Source organism: Bombina bombina, chromosome 6, assembly GCF_027579735.1.
Source record: "Bombina bombina isolate aBomBom1 chromosome 6, aBomBom1.pri, whole genome shotgun sequence".
In the NCBI taxonomy this organism is placed as follows: Eukaryota; Metazoa; Chordata; class Amphibia; order Anura; family Bombinatoridae; genus Bombina; species Bombina bombina.
The window spans coordinates 773,369,084-773,389,960 of NC_069504.1; positions in this window are offsets into that span (position 1 = coordinate 773,369,084).

Sequence of the window (20,877 nt, forward strand, 5' to 3'; positions counted from 1 at the left end):
CAAAAGGCTTCAGCAACTTCTCTTTCTTTTTGGTTAAGAAGTATAATCCGCTTAGCTTTTGAGACTGCTGGCCAGCAGCCTCCTGAAAGAATTACAGCTCATTCTACTAGAGCGGTGGCTTCCACATGGGCTTTTAAAAATAATGCTTCTGTTGAACAGATTTGTAAGGCGGCGACTTGGTCTTCGCTTCATACTTTTTCTAAATTCTACAAATTTGATACTTTTGCTTCTTCGGAGGCTATTTTTGGGAGAAAGGTCTTACAGGCAGTGGTGCCTTCCGTTTAAGCGCCTGCCTTGTCCCTCCCTTCATCCGTGTCCTATAGCTTTGGTATTGGTATCCCACAAGTAATGGATGAATCCGTGGACTGGATACACCTTACAAGAGAAAACAAAATTTATGCTTACCTGATAAATTTATTTCGCTTGTGGTGTATCCAGTCCACGGCCCGCCCTGTCATTTTAAGGCAGGTGTTTTTTATTTTTAAACTACAGTCACCACTGCACCCTATAGTTTCTCCTTTCTCTTGCTTGTCTTCGGTCGAATGAGTGGAGGTGGCAGTTAGGGGAGGAGCTATATAGACAGCTCTGCTGTGGGTGATCCTCTTGCAGCTTCCTGTTGGGAAGGAGAATATCCCACAAGTAATGGATGAATCTGTGGACTGGATACACCACAAGAGAAATAAATTTATCAGGTAAGCATAATTTTTTTTTTTTTTAAATTAGCGATAGTTATATTGGAACACTGATATCTGTCAGGAATCCCTGAAAAGCCCTTTACATGTATATATATTTTTTAGTAGACAACCCAAAGTATTGATCTAGGCCCATTTTGGTATATTTCATGCCACTATTACAGCACCAAATGCGATCAAATAAAAAAAAATCGTTCATTTTTTCAAAAACATTTTCACAAACTTTAGGTTTCTCATTGAAATTATTTACAAACAGCTTGTGCAATTATGGCACGAATGGTTGTAAACACTTCTCTGGGATCCCCTTTGTTCAGAAATAGCAGACATTTATGACTTTGGCATTACTTTTTGGTAATTAGAAGGCCGCTAAATTCCGCTGTGAACCACACTTGTATTATGTCCAGCAGTGAAGGGGTTAATTAGGTAGCTTGTAGGGTTAATTTTAGCTTTAGTGTATAGATCAGCCTCCCACCTGATACATCCCACCCACTGATCCCTCTCTGACCCCTCTCAAACAGCTCTCTTCCCTCCCCCATCCCACAATTGTCACCGCCATCTTAAGTACTGGCAGAAAGTCTGCCAGTACTAAAATAAAAGACTTTTTTTTTTTAGCATTTTATATATATATATATATATATATATATATATATAGTTTCTGCAGTGTAGGTTCCCCCCTAACCCCCCCAAACCCCCACGATCCCCCCAAACAGCTCTCTTAATCTCCCCCTCTTCCTATTTATGGTAATTTTAGGTAGCTGTCTGCCAGTACACAGTTTCTAATCAAATTTGCTCATTTTTTTGTTTTATTTTTTTTTATCCCATTTTTCCGTAGTGTAGCTGCCCCCCACCTCAATATCCTATCCCCTCCCAAATCCCTTTACCAACAATTATTCCCCTCTCCCTCCTACCCGTTAGGCATTGTATGCACTTACTGCACTGTGTAGCGGTCTCGCTGTTCCCCCTCAGTGCACTCCCGGAACAGCGGCCGGAACTACTCCAGTGATGGGCCGCCCACCTGCCTCCCTGCTATGGCTCCCATCCACCAATGATCGGCACCATCGCTGGCAGATGCATAGAGGGCAGCAGAGTGGTTCTCTCTGCGTCGGTGGGTAAAAAAGGTATTGCAGTGATGCCTCAATATCGAGGCATAGGTGAAGATAGAAGGATAACTCCTCAAAATTGCAGTTAAAATATTTTAATAGATACAGGTTCAGACAAGTAAAAAATCACAACGTTTCGGGGTCAATACCCCTTAGTCATGTGATACAGCATAACCTTAACACACCTGTTTAAATAGGCTAACAAATTAACCCTAAATGCACTTTGCAATTTTACTTTAACATAATCATGTGTAAATACTAACCCCTGCAGGCCAGGTGTGAAAATGGCATGTAAATTTAAAAACAATTAATCAGGAAGCCTCCAGTCACAATTTCTTAAAGAAAAAATGCAAAGTAAATACAAAATAATTGTTATGTGTGGTCACCCAAATAGATACATATAAAAATATGTTAAATTACTCAAATGCATATATACAAAAGTGCATATATACAAAAAAAGTGCATATATACAAAAAATTCATGTATACCGAAACAAATTTTATGTTATTAAACAATAGATTGCATACCAATCCAATAACATAAAATTTGTTTCGGTATACATGAATTTTTTGTATATATGCACTTTTTTTGTATATATGCACTTTTGTATATATGCATTTGAGTAATTTAACATATTTTTATATGTATCTATTTGGGTGACCACACATAACAATTATTTTGTATTTACTTTGCATTTTTTCTTTAAGAAATTGTGACTGGAGGCTTCCTGATTAATTGTTTTTAAATTTACATGCCATTTTCACACCTGGCCTGCAGGGGTTAGTATTTACACATGATTATGTTAAAGTAAAATTGCAAAGTGCATTTAGGGTTAATTTGTTAGCCTATTTAAACAGGTGTGTTAAGGTTATGCTGTATCACATGACTAAGGGGTATTGACCCCGAAACGTTGTGATTTTTTACTTGTCTGAACCTGTATCTATTAAAATATTTTAACTGCAATTTTGAGGAGTTATCCTTCTATCTTCACCTTTGTATCATTACATTGGAGTGTGGCAGTCACTTCATAAGGATTACCCTCACCTCTTTGAGGATTTTTGCTGTATGCTGGACTCTATTTCAAATTGTCAATATCGAGGCATCACTGCAATACCTTGAAAGCAGCTGGAAGCAATCACAATCACTTCCATCGCTTGAAACCCCTGAGGACGTACAGGGTACGTCCTTGGTCATTAAGTGACAGTTTTTGTAGGACGTACCCTGTACGTTCTTGGTCATTAAGAGGTTAAAGGAATAGTCTAGTCAAAATTAAACTTTCATGATTCAGATAGAGCAGCAACTTTCTAATTTACTCCTATTATCATTTTTTCTTCATTCTCTTCCTATCTATATTTGAAAAAGCAAGAATGTAAGCATAGGAGCCAGCCCATTTTAGGTTCAGCACCTGGGTAGCACTTTCTGATTGGTGACTAAATGTAGCCACCAATCAGCAAGCGCTACCCAGGTGATTAACCAAACATGGTTCGGCTCCTATGCTTACATTCAAATAAAGATAGCAAGAGAACAATGAAAAATTGATAATGGGATAAAATGTACACCAATTTACTAAACTTAAAAAGACATGAAACCCACATTTTTTCTTTTGTGATTCAGATAGAAGTAGATTAAAAAATTGTTTTTAAAAAATTGTATGCTCTGTTATCAAATTTACTTAGTTCTCATGGTATTCTTTGCTGAAAATATTTCTAGACATGTAGTCTGCACATTTCTGGAGGACTGTATAAAAAACAAAAACAAAGGATAACAAGAGAATAAAGTAAATGTGATAATAGAAATAAATTGAATTTTCTTTTTTTTTTTTTTTGTTTCTTTAATGAGCAGACATTGGAAGTCCTATTTCTTATACGCATGGAAATTGCTCACTTAAAGGGACAGTATACACCAATTTTCATATAACTGCATGTAATAGACACAATTATAAAGAAGAATATGCACAGATACTAATCTAAAAAAACAGTACAAAACCTTTTAAAAACTTACTTAGAAATTCCCAGATTAGCACTGTTGATGAGGTTAGGCTGGGACACCCAGTGAAAGGGGCTGAGAAGAGCAGCAAAGCATTACTGGAAGCTTACATTATAATTTGACTGGACACTTCTGTTTAACCCCCTTCTCACGCCTATGAATATTATACTATATGACTGTTCTTGGAGGAAGCCAATGTGCTGGGTTACTATGCCACCAACACCTCTTTGATCTGAGAAAAAAGGTAATATTTTCCTATGCATCTGTGCGTAGCTGAATACATAGGGGTGAGCCAATGACAAAAGATTTATGCGCACAGCCACCAACCAGCAGAAAGCTCTCAGTAGTGGAGTTTGTTAAAAAAAAAAAGCTCTATATTTAACATGGAACTAAAAAGTTATCAGTAATAAAAATTAATTTTCTAAATACTTTCCAATAAGTTTCAAAACCTTTTTACACTTAGCAAATTGGACATCTAAAGGCACATGATAAAGTCTTGAAATGGCCGTTTTTACATATTTTGCAAGTATTCCAAGATGATTTGGAATATTTATATTATCTTGTGCACATGCTAGACAATCTGCTATGTCTTGTGTTCATTTTAATTATGTAGATTGATAATTAATATTTTTTAAATTCATTTTTTGACCCCCCTGGATGCATCATATTTTGCTATCTAAGGAGCTTTAAGGCAAATAATAAATTTACTCCTACAATAAGGGAATATATTTATAATGATACAGGTGACAATGTTAAAACCCTGTGGGTTGAAATAAAGAGTGGAGGAAAAAATCCTAAAAAATATTACTTGGAACATGCTACAAGCTCCCCAACATTAGTGACATGGAGGAAACTCAATTACTAATGCAAATAGGTAAGGCTGCTAATAACAGTGCTGTAATTATGAGAGATTTTAACTACCCTGATATAAACTAAACTGGGCCAATGGAACTAGTAATTCAGCTAAGGGCAGTGGAGGCTCCTCTATAGGAGCACATGAGCATGTGAACCCCCAAAAGAATAAGAAAGAAAGAAAAAAATAAAAATTAACAAATTAAATAAATAAATCTTTTTGGCTTAATAAAAAGATTTATTTATTTAACAATAATAATATAATTATATCATTTTTCATCCAGGCTCCACTGCAGTTTTGTCTTAAAAAAATAAATAAATTGCCATGTTTCATGCTATCTATCGCACCGCACGTGCGATAGATAGAAGTATAGGGAAAAGCACTTTCCACTTTCTGTCTGCAGTGCCTGCAGCGCCACCCACAACCCAGTCCATAGCCTTGCTAATCACACAGCTTTCAGTGTGCGAGTGAGAGCCAGCTGTCACGTGACACTCGCACACTGAGAGCCGTGTGTATGGGAGGCGCACATTGGGAACTGTAGGGTGCGCTATAAAACTATTATAGAGCATAGGAATTTGTTTCACTTCTTGCTGCTCTATCACTGTGCCGCACCTTTATGATGTCCAGGTAAGTTTTATCTTAAACCAATTATTTATATGGTAAATTATATATTTGTGCCATGGACCTAGATTTATAGGTGAACGTCAGTTTTACTTACTGCACAAATGATTTATACACACACGCCGCCGCAGCTCCAGAGGGTATTCGCACCACCTTCCTGCCACCACTGGGCTGAGTTATCCAGGCCGTGCTGCTGCCAGCCTTGCTACTGGTAGTCAGGAGAGAAGCCTGTTCCAGCCTGAGTTATTCAGGCTGTGGCGCTGGCAGCCGCACCGCTGGTAGTCAGAAGAGAAGCCTGTTACACATTTACTTAGCTCACCTCTGCCGCTCCTAGACCTGTCTGAATTTAAGTACTCTGCTGGCTGCTGCTATGCTTGGACGCAGCGCTTCAGGTTAGTGCGAGATATGCTGCTAATAATGTTAACCTAACTTTCTGTGTGAGCTAGTGTTATATTTATTACGAGTCTCAGTCACACAGTCATTTTATTTCCTCTTTAAAGGACCTTAACTACTAACTAGCAAACAACCTATGAAAAAGCAGTTTGATAGCACCGGGACACCTTTGTAGTCTGCATGCAGTTCTGTATATCTGTCAAATTGCTTTTTCCTAAGTTGTTTGCTAGTTAGTACTAACTAAGTCCCTTAGAGAGGAAATAAAATATTTATAAATATACTTGGCGCCATGGCTGCCTCTGCCGCTACTAATCCTGGTGCTTTCCACATAAAATATTTTGCTGGTCTGCCCTGAACATATTATTTGATTGGATGTGAATGTTAACTGCATTATGACCAAAGAAGTGATAACTTGGACATGCTTTCATATTTTCATTTTACTAATTCTATTTAAATGGTGCTGAATGATTTAATTTTTAAGATAGTTATGCTTTTTTTTTTTTAATTTTCAGAAAGCTCTCTGTTATGCAATGCACTATTTGATATTTCTATATGCTGGTCCAGACTGTCAGTCTGCTTTCAACAAGTTTAATTTATCTGGGATAAAATAACTTTAGACTTGTGCAGATTCGAAAAATTCGGTTCGGATCGATTCAAATCGATTTGAATTTTGGTTCGGATCGATTCGAATTCGGAAGAAATCGAATGAATTTGTTTCAGATTCATTCGGATTCTTTCGGATTCGTGAAAAATTTGGTTCGATTCGGTTCGAATCGATTCGGAATTTCAGTAAGTGTTAAGTGGATGTGCTGTGTATTACACTAGTATACTGTACAATATTAGTGTAATACACGGCCATCCGAATCCATCCGAATCTACCGAATAAATTCGAATCGATTAGGATTTATTCGGTAGATTCGGCACTACCGCAATTCGGAAATTCGAATCGATCCGAATCTCCGAATTCGACAAATTCGTCCGAATTTCGATTTGGACCGAATCGAATCGCACATGTCTAGTTTTGACTTGGCCTTGATTTGAGAGAAAAAATATATTGGTTAATTAAAGTATTCTATAGCTTGGTATGGTGTTGTCCTGTATTGAGTTATGCAGGTGCGTCCATACAGCCAGTTTATTAAAGAAAGAAAAAAGAAATGCATGATTGACATTATATTGTGAAATGTTGTCTTATATTATGTGGTTTTATTTTTTTAGTGTTCTTTTCTGGAAAATCATAGTACAAGCCGTTGGAACTGTTCATCTGTGCCGATAAGCTCAGCATTCATTGACCCAGGCAGTTTTAGCTGCCAAGTTATATTCAAGACTTACATTTATAGACAAGCAGCTAGTGTGCATAAGGGAGGCAATTTACCTGTTATGAAGCTAAGGACTCTATTATGAACTATATTATTATTGCATATATATACACATATATATATATATATATATATATATATATATATATATATATATATATATATATATATATACACACACACATGTGGTTTGGGTAATGTACCTGCTTTTTTAATCAAAATAAAATAGCAATGTGGGATCCTGATGCCCTGGATAGACCTATATTTTTATGGCAGTTGTGTTATATTTATACTGCTTTTGAATTATGTATGTTATATTTCATGGGAAATGCATTACAAAATAGTATGTAGTCTGTGAGTGTATAGTGTGCATGCAAATATGTTTGTGTAGTGTGCGGAGTGTCTGTGTGTGTGAAGTGCGTATCTATCGTATACACATCGTTTTATATTTAAGGCACAGGACTTTATTTCAAGGGGTGGTGTCTAGTGCACCACCATCTTCAAAATTCACCAGCCGCCACTGGCTAAGGGGATAGATTTTTAAATGTTCTCAGGGATAACTTCTTGTCACAATTAATAGAGGAACCAACTAGGAATAAAGCTATATTGGATTTAGTGCCATCAAACAATACAGATATAATAACAAACATAGAAGTCAAAGAACATTTGGGTAATAGTGATCATAACAAGGTCACATTTGAAATCTCTTTTCATAAGCAGTGTCTTAAAGGTTTAACTAAGGCTTTTCATTTTAAGAAAGCAAAATTCAATGATTTAAGGAAATCATTCAATAACATAAACTGGGACAAAATATTTTCTAATAAAAATACAGAGGATAAATGGATAACATTTACAACTTTATTAAATAAATATACATATCAACATATACCATATGGTTATAAAAATAAAAAATCAAAGCCAATATGGCTAAATAAAAATGTGTTAAGAGAAATTAGGAAAAAATGTAGGGCATTTAAATTATTCAAAGAAAATAGAACAGACTCAATCAACATACCAATCTTATAAGGAATGTAACAAAGCATGCAAAAAGGCAATAAAAATTAGCCAAAATTGAAAATAAAAGATTAATTGCAAAGGATTCTAAGTCTAACCCTAAAAGGTTCTTTAAAGGGACATTATACAATCATTTTTTCTTTGCATAAATGTTTTTTAGATGATCTATTTATATAGCCCATAACGTTTTTTTTTTTTTTTAAATGTATAGTTTTGCTTATTTTTAAATAACATTGCTCAGATTTTCAGACTCCTAACCAAGCCCCAAAGTTTTATGAGAATACCGTCACCTACCTACTCCAGCTTGTTCCTGTTTGTGTAAACGGTCTTTTTATATGCAAAAGAAGGGGGAGGGTCTTATTTCCCACTTGCAGTGGGCTTTCCAACTACGTTTTCAATAGAGCTAAAATGAGAGCTTCTAAGTAAGTTTTTAAACAGTTTTATACTGGATTTTTATATCAGTATCTGTGCATCTTATTCTTTATAGTAGTGTCTATTATATGCAGTTATATGAAAATGAGTGTATACTGTCCCTTTAAGTACATACATAGCAAAAAATCTAAGAAGGATAATATAGGTACATTAAAATGCGGAGGGTAGCATGATTAATAGTGACAGGGAGAAGGCTGATGTACTAAACCAGTTATTTTTTTCAGTATACACAAGAGAGGAACCAATGGAGGATACTTTGGAACAAACTAGAACATGCACGCCCATACCATTAACTGGGTTATGTCTAGAGGATATCAGGAAAAAACTGGTAATATTAAGGTAAATAAAATTACAGGCCCAGATGGAATACACCCAAGGGTGTTACAGGAACTTATCACTGTTATAGACAAACCACTACTCTTATTTTTTAAAGATTTATTATCCTCAGGCATAGTACGCCAGAATTGTCATACAGCTAATGTGGTGCCATTCTTCAAAAAGGGAAGCAGAGATGATCCAGAAAGCTATAGACCAGTTAATCTGACATTAATAGTGGGGAAGATATTTTAAGGGATTATAAGGGATCATATTGATGAGCATATTTGTGTAAATAAGATTATGGCCTCTATTTATCAAGCTGTAAACCGCAAATACGCAGGAATTCCGCAGTGTATTTGTGGCGAACCTGATTCGGCTTAGTTATCAAACCCTACAGACTGGCAAAAGTAGAATTTAGTGACGTAACATACGATCCGCCGGACTCAGTCCGACACAGATCGATGCTTACGTCACTCCAGATGTTCCGAATGCAAGTTTGGCACAATCTGACTACTTTTGCTAGTTATCAAATAACTAGCAGATACGCTTGCCACTATTCCGGCCCAGCGTACCTGGTTTTCAATCCGCCGCCCTGGAGGCGGCGGATGCCATAGGAATCAATGGGAGTCTAAAAGCAGCGAAAGCTTATGTTCGTTGCTGCCCGATATCCCATTGATTCCTATGGTAATGTCTACACCTAACACCCTAACATATACCCAGAGTCTAAACACCCCTAATCTCCAGCCCCCTACACCGCCACCACCTACATTATATTTATTAACCCCTAAATCGCCGCTCCCGGACCCCGCCACAACTAAATAAATTGTTTAACCCCTAAACCGCCGCTCCCGGACCCCGCCGCAACTAAATACAATTATTAACCCCTAAACCGCCGCTCCCGGAGCCCACCGCCACCTACATTATACTTATTAACCCCTAATCTGCCCCCCCATCACCGCCGCCACCTACATTATATTTATTAACCCCTAATCTGCCCCCCCTACACCGCCGCCACCTACCTACATTTATTAACCCCTAGTCTGCCCCCTACACCGCCGCCACCTACCTATATTTATTAACCCCTAATCTGCCGCCCCCAACGTTGCCTCCACTATATTAAATTTATTAACCCCTAAACCTAAGTCTAACCCTAACCCTAACACCCACTAACTTAAATATAATTTAAATAACTCTAAATAAAATTACTATCATTAAATAATTTATTCCTATTTAAAACTAAAATACCTATAAAATAAACCCTACGCTAGCTACAATATAACTAATAGTTACATTGTAGCTATCTTAGGGTTTATTTTTATTTTACAGGCAACTTTGTATTTATTTTAACTAGGTAGAATAGTTATTAAATAGTTATTAACTATTTAATAACTTCCTAGTTAAAATAAATACAAATATACCTGTAAAATAAAACCTAACCTAAGTTACAATTACACCTAATGCTACACTATAATTAAATAAATTCCCTAAACTAAATACAATTAAGTACAATTAAGAAAAATTATCTAAAGTACAAAAAAAAAGAAAAACTAAATTACAGAAAATAATAAAATAATTACAAGTTTTTTAAACTAATTACACCTAATCTAATCCTTTGTGAAATGAGATGCACCAGTGTTCCTTGTAGTTAAAACAGCTTTTATTGAGACGGAGTTCATACAAACTTCAATTGGAAGCATAATTGCAAATAAGTGACATTATGGAACAGCCAATAGAATGCCAGCTCAATCCTATTGGCTGATTGCATCAGCCAATAGCATTTTTCCTACCTTAATTCCGATTGGCTGATAGAATTCTATCAGCCAATTGGAATTGAAGGGACGCCATCTTGGATGACGTCCCTTAAAGGAACCTTCATTATTCAGTCTTAACTGCATACTATCACTTTATTCAGGTAATTTACTATATGATTAAGGCTACTCACTTGATATTATTTGTTATAGTCAGCTGTGTGAAATATGTTCCACAGTGACTAAGTATTAGCTTGATATTCAGTAATAATTTCTGTTATACTTACCTGGTGTTTTCTATACAGTTATAATTTTGATCCAGTCTCCCCTCATATATACAGATTTAACTGCATACTATCACTTTATTCAGGTAATTTACTATATGATTAAGGCTACTCACTTGATATTATTTGTTATAGTCAGCTGTGTGAAATATGTTCCACAGTGACTAAGTATTAGCTTGATATTCAGTAATAATTTCTGTTATACTTACCTGGTGTTTTCTATACAGTTATAATTTTGATCCAGTCTCCCCTCATATATACAGCTTTGGGGTGCTCCTCACCTCTCATATTAGTATCTTTATTAGACTTAAAGGGACAGTCTAGTATAAATTAAACTTTCATTTTTCAGATAGGACTTTTAATTTTAATCAACTTTCCAATTTACTTTTATCATCAAATTTGCTTTTTTCTCTTGGTATTCTTAGTTTAAACTAAACATAGGTAGGCTCATATGCTAATTTCTAAGCCTTTGAGGGCTGCCTCTTATCACATGCTTTTTAAATCTCTTTTCAACACAGAGAGACAGAAAGTACACGTGGGCCATATAGATAACACTGTGTTCAGGCACAGGGGGTTATTTAAGATCTAGCACAAAACAATGCAAAATTTAAGACAAAAGATAATAAACAGTCACAGTCATGTGATCAGGGGGCTGGAAGAAGGTTCCTAGATACAAGGTAATCACAGAGGTAAAAAGTGTATTACTGTAACTGTGTTGGTTGGTTATGCAAAACTGGGGAATGGGTAATAAAGGGATTATCTATATTTTAAAACAATAACAATTCTATGGTAGACTGTCCCTTTAACGTTATACACTGTATATAAGTTTTGTTTTAGTCTTCATTTTTATCTAACCACTGAGGGGTATTTCCCCCCTCTCTTTTTTTTTAATTATCAACTTAATAAAGGTTATATTTTATTCTAACATACTGCATGTCGTTGTTTCCTTTACGCTAATAATAGTATTTAAGCGAGTGCTCATTATGGTGTATCTTTTCTTTATATTTTGATAATTATCTATAACTCTTTACACTGAGCACCCTCCCCATTTTTCTACTTTGGGGATTACACTTGATTGTTTTTTAACACATAACCCCTATCTTATCTATATACAGAGATGGCAGAAGCTCTGTTTATTCCAAGAAAAATGTTTGTGACAAGAGGTCACAATTTAAGGTTGGAGGAAAGGAGATTTAATCTTGTCATGAGTGCCCAGATTAAATAGCTATTTGCAGCGTGGATACGAAACAAGTGATGGCCTGAAAGAGAGTTTGAGGGATCTGGATGGTGTACTCTTGATAGCCCGTGAAGGAGTTAGAAGAAACAGAAACCTTGAATATTACGAGAGGCAGCATCATTCCTCTGAGGAACGGGTAAGTCATTTTTTAGTTCCTAAATGTACAGATTGACTATTTGGTTAAAATGTGTATTTGAAATAGAGGGCATATTTCCCAGCAAGTACCTTATAGATGAAAGCCACATACATAAGTGCGGTTTATTCACTTTTGAGTATTTAAAAATAATTTTAAGTGGTATTCTATATCAATAGAAATCTTTGTAACCATATGTCCAATTTTTTTTGTCTGATTGCTGCTATAGACGATAGTATATATAAAATATATATTTGTGTGTGTGTGCATATGTGTGTGTATTTATGTATTTATGCGTTTATGTGTTTTACTGTATATTTACTGTACACACTTAACATTCCAATGTTCTTCACTTGATAAGATAATGTCCTTTTTTGTAAATACATATTTTTATATATATATATATATATATATATATATATATATATATATATATATATATATATATATATATATATATATATATATATATATATATATATGTGTGTGTGAAGTAGAATACAACTGCAGCTAGTGGGGTTGTAAGCTTTCTGGTATATGGTGCGCAAAACTTCAGTTCAGTCTATAATAGAATATTTGGTACACAGTATTTATAAAAAATAAGTTATTAAGAGATGAAATATATCCTAAATATAAATTCAAGGTTCACGTATAAATAAATACATACATATATGCGTATCTTTAAAAAAATAATGTCACCTAATATTATCTAATATGAGAGCATATACAAATGAGTTTTGAAAGTCTTTTTGAAATTCTTTTAAAAACCTACATACGTTCACAAATATTTATGCATATATACATATACTGTATGTGTATTTGGGGGGACAGACCTGTGGCTGCTGTGAATGAACCCTCCAGTGAGCGGGAGAACCCTTTCTTGGTAATCCCTTAAATAAAATATTAGAAAAAAGAGTGCTGGAAGGAATTCAGCGCCAATAGGTAGGCCCTCCAAAAAAGTATATTGATATATTATAAATTCATAAGCATTGAATATGACAATATAACATTAATAAAAAGTGAGGGAAAATAAAGATAATACTGAGTGAAACTTTATCTTGTTTCTAAAGGAAACATAAAGATAATAATAATAATAATAGTCCCAAATTGCAAGATGAAAAGGTGATTCCCAGAGAATAGGTTCAGTAGTTTCTGTGAAGTTAGTATCCACAGGAGGCTTGTATGTTGTACTTACTAGACACCCACCCAATCATATGAGGTAAGTGTGAAGCGTGATCTAGCCGATTTCCAGCGAATGGTGTGAGGACTGTGTGGTCCAATAGTGTTTTGAACTTCACCCCCGCTGTCTCCAGAAAATTGTCCGCCCAATTCTGATATGTGACTTGTCACCGGTTGGCAGGTTATGTTGACAAACGAATACTCCCCTCAGCAGATTGCCATAGATCTATAGTGTGCTGGAGAGCTGCACTAATCCTGACCTTTCTCTTAGCGCCACTGGCCACGCTAATAGGAAGCTTAGTGCAGCCCGGGGCTCTTTGAAGAAGTTTTATCTATTTTTTATTTCTTCCTTTGGATCCAGATACACATCCGTGTTTGTCGTCTCCTCCGCTGACACTGATCAATCCGTGACGTATGTTTGTCACGTGTAGGATATTTTCCAATCGGGTTATCAGATTACCGGTATTTTCAGTAAATAAAGTACGGACTCTACTGAAAATTGTCAGCGGAGGAGACGCCAAACACGGACGTGTATCTGGATAAGAGCTCAAAAAGCCTTTGTCTAGTGAAGTTAACGGATGAGCGGGAGTGCTAAATAGCGCTCTACTCGCAATCTAGCCCAAAATGAGTTACGTACTTAGGTACATATTAGACACAGTGGGGTTGATTTATTATTTGGTGGGCTGACATGAATTGCTGTAGCGAATCATGTCCACCTGACATCAATAAATGACGACAGCATATTTTTTGTGAAATGCTTGTGCAATGACGCCCCCTGCACATTTGCGGCCAATCGGCCGCTAGCAGGGGGTGTCAATCATCCCTATCGTATATAAACAAGATGATTGCAGTCTGCCATCTCAGAGGTGGTGGACGTGTTAAGGAGCAGGGGTCTTATGACTTAAGGAGCAGCAATCTTATGCTTAGTAAATCGGCCCCATAATCTGTATATTAAAGCAACAGATAAAATGCATAAACAGTATTAAATATGTGTATAAATCCAGCACTACATGTATGTATAGCTAAAATCACACCAGGAGATTTGACCAATGCTGAAGCTCTGCTGTGCAGATAACACTGAAAAAACACTAAGGACGTGACTACGAGTGGCATGCTAACTGTTGCATGCAAGTGAAAAGGGGTTATTGAGGCTGTTTGCACGCATCATGTTTTTTCACTCGTATTACAAATTGAAAGTAAATGTGATCGCTTGCATGCAATTGAAGTTAACATGCATCGGGTTAGCACAACTTCAGAATTCTGGCTGTTTTGCGAAACAAAACCGTTGGTACAAAACACATCAAGGGGTCTATTTATTATAGTGCGGACGGACATGATACAATGTAGCGTATCATACGCTGTCTGCATTTATCATTGAACAAGCAGTTCTTGTTTTTTTTCAAGGCACTCAGATCAAGAATTTTTCAAGGCACTCAGATCAAGAATTTGCCCTTTATTGGTGTCTGACTCCAGGCTGGGGCAACATTCAACATCATAGCGGCACGACCAGCAGTGGATGCTGCTTAGAGCAAATGGAAAAAACTGTCCTTACTAATGCATTCTGTTTTATTAAGCAGAAGATAATTGTACTGTTAAAAAGTTTTATGTAACTTATTGGAGAAACCCCTCCCATACACACACAGGTCCCTCATCTACACTAGATCACTACGACATATACGTAACTACCTGTGCTAGAACGTCATATTAAACGTAAATTCTCGCAAAGTACGCTGGGCTTCTAGTTGCCTAGCAACCGCTGCACGGAGGCCACTGCCAGAGAAACAACAAGTGGAGGAGACAGGCACTAACTGCTGACAGCGAACAGGAATAAGGTAACTGCGCTGCCAAAATTTTCAGTGTGACTCGGCACTGCTAACATACAGACACTAATTTACCTATCCCTCTCCCCATACCTGACCCAGATAATCTCCACAGTAATTTAAAGTTTCTCCTTATTTAATATACACAGCTGCAGCACCAAAACGCTGTACCAATGTACACACAATGCTAGCTGTCTGATTCAGTCTTCTCTGACACATAACAGTCTCAAAAACCCAGTCTGTGCTGACAATAGACGGTCTGCACCATCAGCCAATTCCAATCAACCTTAGTACAGTATACACGTAGAGTCCCAATGGTCCCAGTCAGTCGTCTGAGTATACACAAATCCAAGTCTACCGTATCCTCGCACTATATATATTGTGTATATATATATATATATATACACAAAGTGCTTCACTTTCTGTATATAAACATATGTATATTATATAATACATACATAGTACTGATATTATCTTTCTATGTACATTGCGCATGTATGAACCATATACAGATTTGCACCCTTATACATCATACTGATATTTATTTTCTTTGAACATTAGTTTGTTTTAAAGTGTGATGGATGTTAATATTAATTTAGATACAGTGTAAAATTTATATTTGTTATCCAGTTTACTGCTTTCTCATAGTATCATTTGTTAAAACTTAGCTAATTTCCATTAGAGTATACCTAACTAGACTCAGGAGTGTGCACGTTTGTAACAATGTTATATGTATGGTGCTAAGGACACATTCAAACCTGAGCATGCCTCAGTATGCTTTCATGGTAAGGAGTGAAGTACATTTGACAATAGAAAGTTAGTTATTTTTATTGTGCTGTCCCTTTAATTGTAGCTATCATTGAGCAAATGTATCATGCTACAGTACATTGTTATCTCCAATAGCTAAGTATTCTGCATGTGTTTCTGTGATAACAATATTCTAGGCATATAACTGATATGTCTGTATGTCTGGTGTACACCTATAGCATGCACAGCCATTGCAGTCCTATAGATAGTGTACTAGGGGAGTATTTTGGTCTAGGCAAACAAAGCACTTGCCTAGGGGAGCAGATTGGGTGGTGGCAGCACTTTTTGAGTCTCTGTTGGGAGCAGCAGGTGACTTAATTAGCAATAGCTCTCTGTATATATATATATATATATATATATATATATATATATATATATATATATATATATATATATATATATATATATATATATATATATATTATTACTGTTCACATGTATACTATGTACACATGTGCAAGCCCTGGAAAATATTTACTTGAAATGCAATGAAAAAGGAAATTTATGCTTACCTGATAAATTTGTTTCTTTTTCAATACAATGAGTCCACGGATTTCATCCTTACTTGTGGGATATTCACCTCCTGGTCAGCAGGAGGCGGCAAAGAGCACCACAGCAGAGCTGTATAAATAGCTCCTCCCTTCCCTCCCAAAACAGTGATTCGACCAAAGTTAGGAAGAGAAAGTAAAAGCCAAGGTGCAGAGGTGTCTGAAGTTTTAACAAAAAATTAATAACCTGTTTTACTAGAACAGGGCGGGCCGTGGACTCATCGTATCAAAAAAGAAACAAATTTATCAGGTAAGCATAAATTTCCTTTACTTTTTCAAGATACGATGAGTCCACGGATTTCATCCTTACTTGTGGGATACAATAGCAAAGCTATAGTACACGGATGAAACGGGAGGGACAAGACAGGGAAACCTAAACAGAAGGCACCACTGCTTGAAAAACCTTTCTCCCAAAAACAGCCTCAGCCGAAGCAAAGGTAACAAATTCGAAAAATTTTATAAAAAGTGTGAAGAGAAAATCAAGTTGCAGCCTTGCAAATCTGTGCAACAGAAGCAACACTCTTGAATGCCCATGAGGAGGCAACAGCCCTAGTGGAAGAGCCGAAATTCATTCAGGAGGCTCCTGTCCAGTAGTCTCATATACAAACCTGATGATACCCTTCAGCCAAAAAGAAAGAGAGGTAGCCGTAACTTTTTGACCCCTACATTTCCCTGAAGAAATGAGAAACAAAGAAGATAATGGACAAAAATCCTTAGTCGCTTCTAAGTGGACATAAAAGCACGGACTACATCTAAATCGTGTAGCAGGCGCTCCTTCTGAAAAGAAGGAATAGGACACAAAGAAGGAACAACAATCCCCTGATTAATGTCCTTGTCTGAAAATAACTTTAGGAAGAAAACCAGGTCAGAACGGAAATCCACCTTATCCGAAGAAAAATAAGGTAAAGAAAATTATAATGTAATGCTGAAAGCTCAGACACAAAAAAGAAATGGCAACAAGAAACAAAACTTTCCAAGATAAAAACTGAATATCAATGGAATGCATAGGGTCAAACGGAACCCCTCGAAGAACTATAAGAATGAAACTCCGACTCCAAGAAGGAGCAATCGGATTAAACATAGGCCTGATTCTAGTCAAAGCCTGACAAAAAGAATGAACCTCTGGTACATCTGCCAGACACATGTGCAACAAAAAGATAAAACAGAAATCTGCCCCTTTAGGGAACTCGCTGAGAAACCTGTCTCCAATCCAACTTGGAGAAAGGACAAAATCTTGGGAATCCTAACTCCACTCCATGAGTATCCTATGGATTCACACCAATAAAGATAAATTCGCCACAACTTATGGCAAATCGTTCTAGTTACAAGTTTACGTGCCTGAATTAAGGTATCTATGACCAAATCAAAGAACCCCCAGCCTGGCTAAGATTAAGCGGTCCAACCCCAAGCAGTCAGTTGCAGAGAACCAGCTTCGGGAGAAGAAAGGGTCTCTGAATGAAAAGGTCCGTCCTCAATGGAAGCTTCCAAGGTGGCAGGGATGACATGTTCACCAGATCGGCATACCCAATCCTGCAAGGCCGCGCAGGAGTGAAGAGAATCACTGATGCCCTTTCCCATTTGATTCGAACAATTACCCGGAAAGGAAGCGCAAACGGGGAAAAGAGATATACTAGGCTGAAGGACCAAGGAACTGCCAATGTATCAATCAGCTCAGACTGGACTCAGGACCTGGACCCGTATCCCAGAAACCTGGCAGTCTAACAAGAGACCATGAGATCCAAAATCAGTCGACTCCCTTTGAAAATCAAGTTGGAGAATACTCCCGGATGGAGTTCTCCACTCTCCCAGAAGAAAAACCTGTCTACTTCAGAAAATCAGTTTCCCAAGTGTTCACCCTTGGAATATGGAATGCTAACAGATAGCAAGAATGAGTCTCCATCCGCTATATAATATTTTCCACCTCAGCCATGGTTAAGGAACACCTCATTCCTCCCTGACGCTGACATATTGTCTGACTGAAAAAGGATGAAACTGGCCCGAAGCCAACTGAGGCCAGATCAGCAGAGTCTTGAGCGTGCTCTCAGATCCAGGAAGTCTTATAAAAATCATGCTCTGCTAAATCATGTACCCCTGAATAGGTGATCCAGAGACAAAGAGAGGAGACAAATCCGCATAGTCTCCGTTCCAGTGCCTGAGTATGCTTAACTGCACAGGCCTGAAGTAAAGCTAACAAACAGTGAAAGGAACACAAGACACTGCTCAGTTGATCAACCTCAGAAGAATAAAAGGTAGAGTAGACCTCACCGGAAATTGAACCTGCAACCCTTGGGATGTTACAGAGTTCAGCCACAGCGCATGCCGAGTTATCTGTCCGGCTATTGTCCATTGCCGTCACCATCAGTCCGATACCCCTATGCACTAAACCACTGAAGGCCGAGAAGTGGACTGAAGGATTAGGCTCAAATTGAGAGGACTTAATTTCCTGACCACAGTCAGAAAAATCTTCACTTGGGTAGTTTTCTTAGGATTCATGACTAATTCCATAGAATTAGTCATGAATCCTAAGAAAACTACCCAAGTGCTTGGGACTAAGGAACACTTTCCCAAAGACACCTTCCACCCGTGAGATCACGGGAAGTATAACACCATATCCGTGTAAACCCTGCTTGCTGCAAGAATAATGCTGGAACCAGGATATCAGTCAGCTAGGACGCCATTGTAACGTCCCGTAACTGAAGCACCGCCAACAGCAATCCCTGAGTCTCTGAAAGAACTTGGAACTATGGTAAGCCCGAAGGACCACGAACAGGAAAAGTTTGACAGGAAAAACAAACCCTAAAACTTGAGACTATTCTCGAGAACAGCACATGAAGGCACTTGTGCTAGAATCCACCAGTGTCATAAATTGACCCTCTAGAAGTAACTGAGGAAGGGAACAAAATAAAAGTTTCCATCCTCCTCTCGTCTGAACTTCAGACAAGTCTGAAAACAGAAACTGCCTCTGAGAGAAAAACCTTTGAGCAAAAAAACAGAGAGTCAGCCCCCTACAAGATCCCTTAGTCCCGGACCGGGACATGGACATCATGCTGTCTGTGAGTCAACAGCAGTCTATGTTGTTTCCGTATTTTATTATTATTATTATTATTTTTTTTTTTAAATCTTAGGTTTAGAACATATATCCGTAAAACCAGGCTCTAACCATAAGGTCCCAAGAGCCGGAGCAGAACCACCTAAGCTCCCAGCCTGATAACCGGCAGGTAGAAATTGAAATAAAGGAATTATTTAATCCTGGATATCCAGGGAAGCTACCGACGATAGTAGCAAAGGAATCTGGGTAAGATATGCAAATGAGATGCACAACGACTCACCTTTTTACTTTTAGCCTGCTTTTAAGGCAGACTTCCCTTATGCCATAGCACTGCTGCAGTACAGAGCCTTTATGCTTAGCTAGGGTTAATACAGTGATTCCAACCAATACCAGGACAGTTGTTTCGTGGATATTGCCACTCATCAGCTGGGAGTAGGTTGAATCACTGCTTGGTAAAGTTCATTTCTGGGGGAACCTCAGACAACACATCAAGACAATATGCCATCGCACTAGCGACGGTAGCAAAGTACACAGATGGTTTCCTGGGGTATGACCCATTCCATAGGCCTATCCTCCAAGGGTATAGAGCTTCTCGTAGAGATATTTACAACTATTCCTTCCCCTCAAGGAATGACGTCCAGCCACCTTAGCTGAATAGGCTATGGAAAACATAGGGAATGTTCCTTCTGAAACTGAAATTCACAGCAATTGCTTGTCCCTCGCGGAAAAGTAAAGATTAGAGTGTGAAGAAACGCAGGGCACTGCATGTGGGCCATATAATTTCTGTGCCCATTGCTAACAGACTCCCAAACAGCAATCGCCATAGAGGGAGTAAACTCAAACAGAGAAAATAAATTTGAATTAATGTTAATAAAATCTTCACATAGGAAAACAATACTGTGCCCTAAAAACTGAAAATGAACTCTATTCTCGCATGCGTTTGCTTCATCCTCAGATACAAGGGAGTAATAAACAAATAAACAGCTGAAATGCATTTATAAAAATGTACACAGAATCTTAAAGTAACTCCGTTTTGTATGTATTTGTACCATCCTACGTCACAAAGGATGAATTAACAAATAACCAGCCTCAATTCTTGAAATAAAATTTACACAGAAAAAATGTTACTGTCTCTTTAAATTTTAAAAGAACAATGTATTTCTGTTGTGCAGAACAATCCAATAAAAATATTAATATTGATATTGTTGAAAATGGACATCGCTATGAACTTTAAAAAAAAAACAATGTCCTTGCCAGGAACCACAGAGCACTGCCTGTGGCTCAAAAATTATTCTGGACACTATAGCAAAAAATTGTGGCATGGAGTGGCCGGTGTCACCAGTCTCT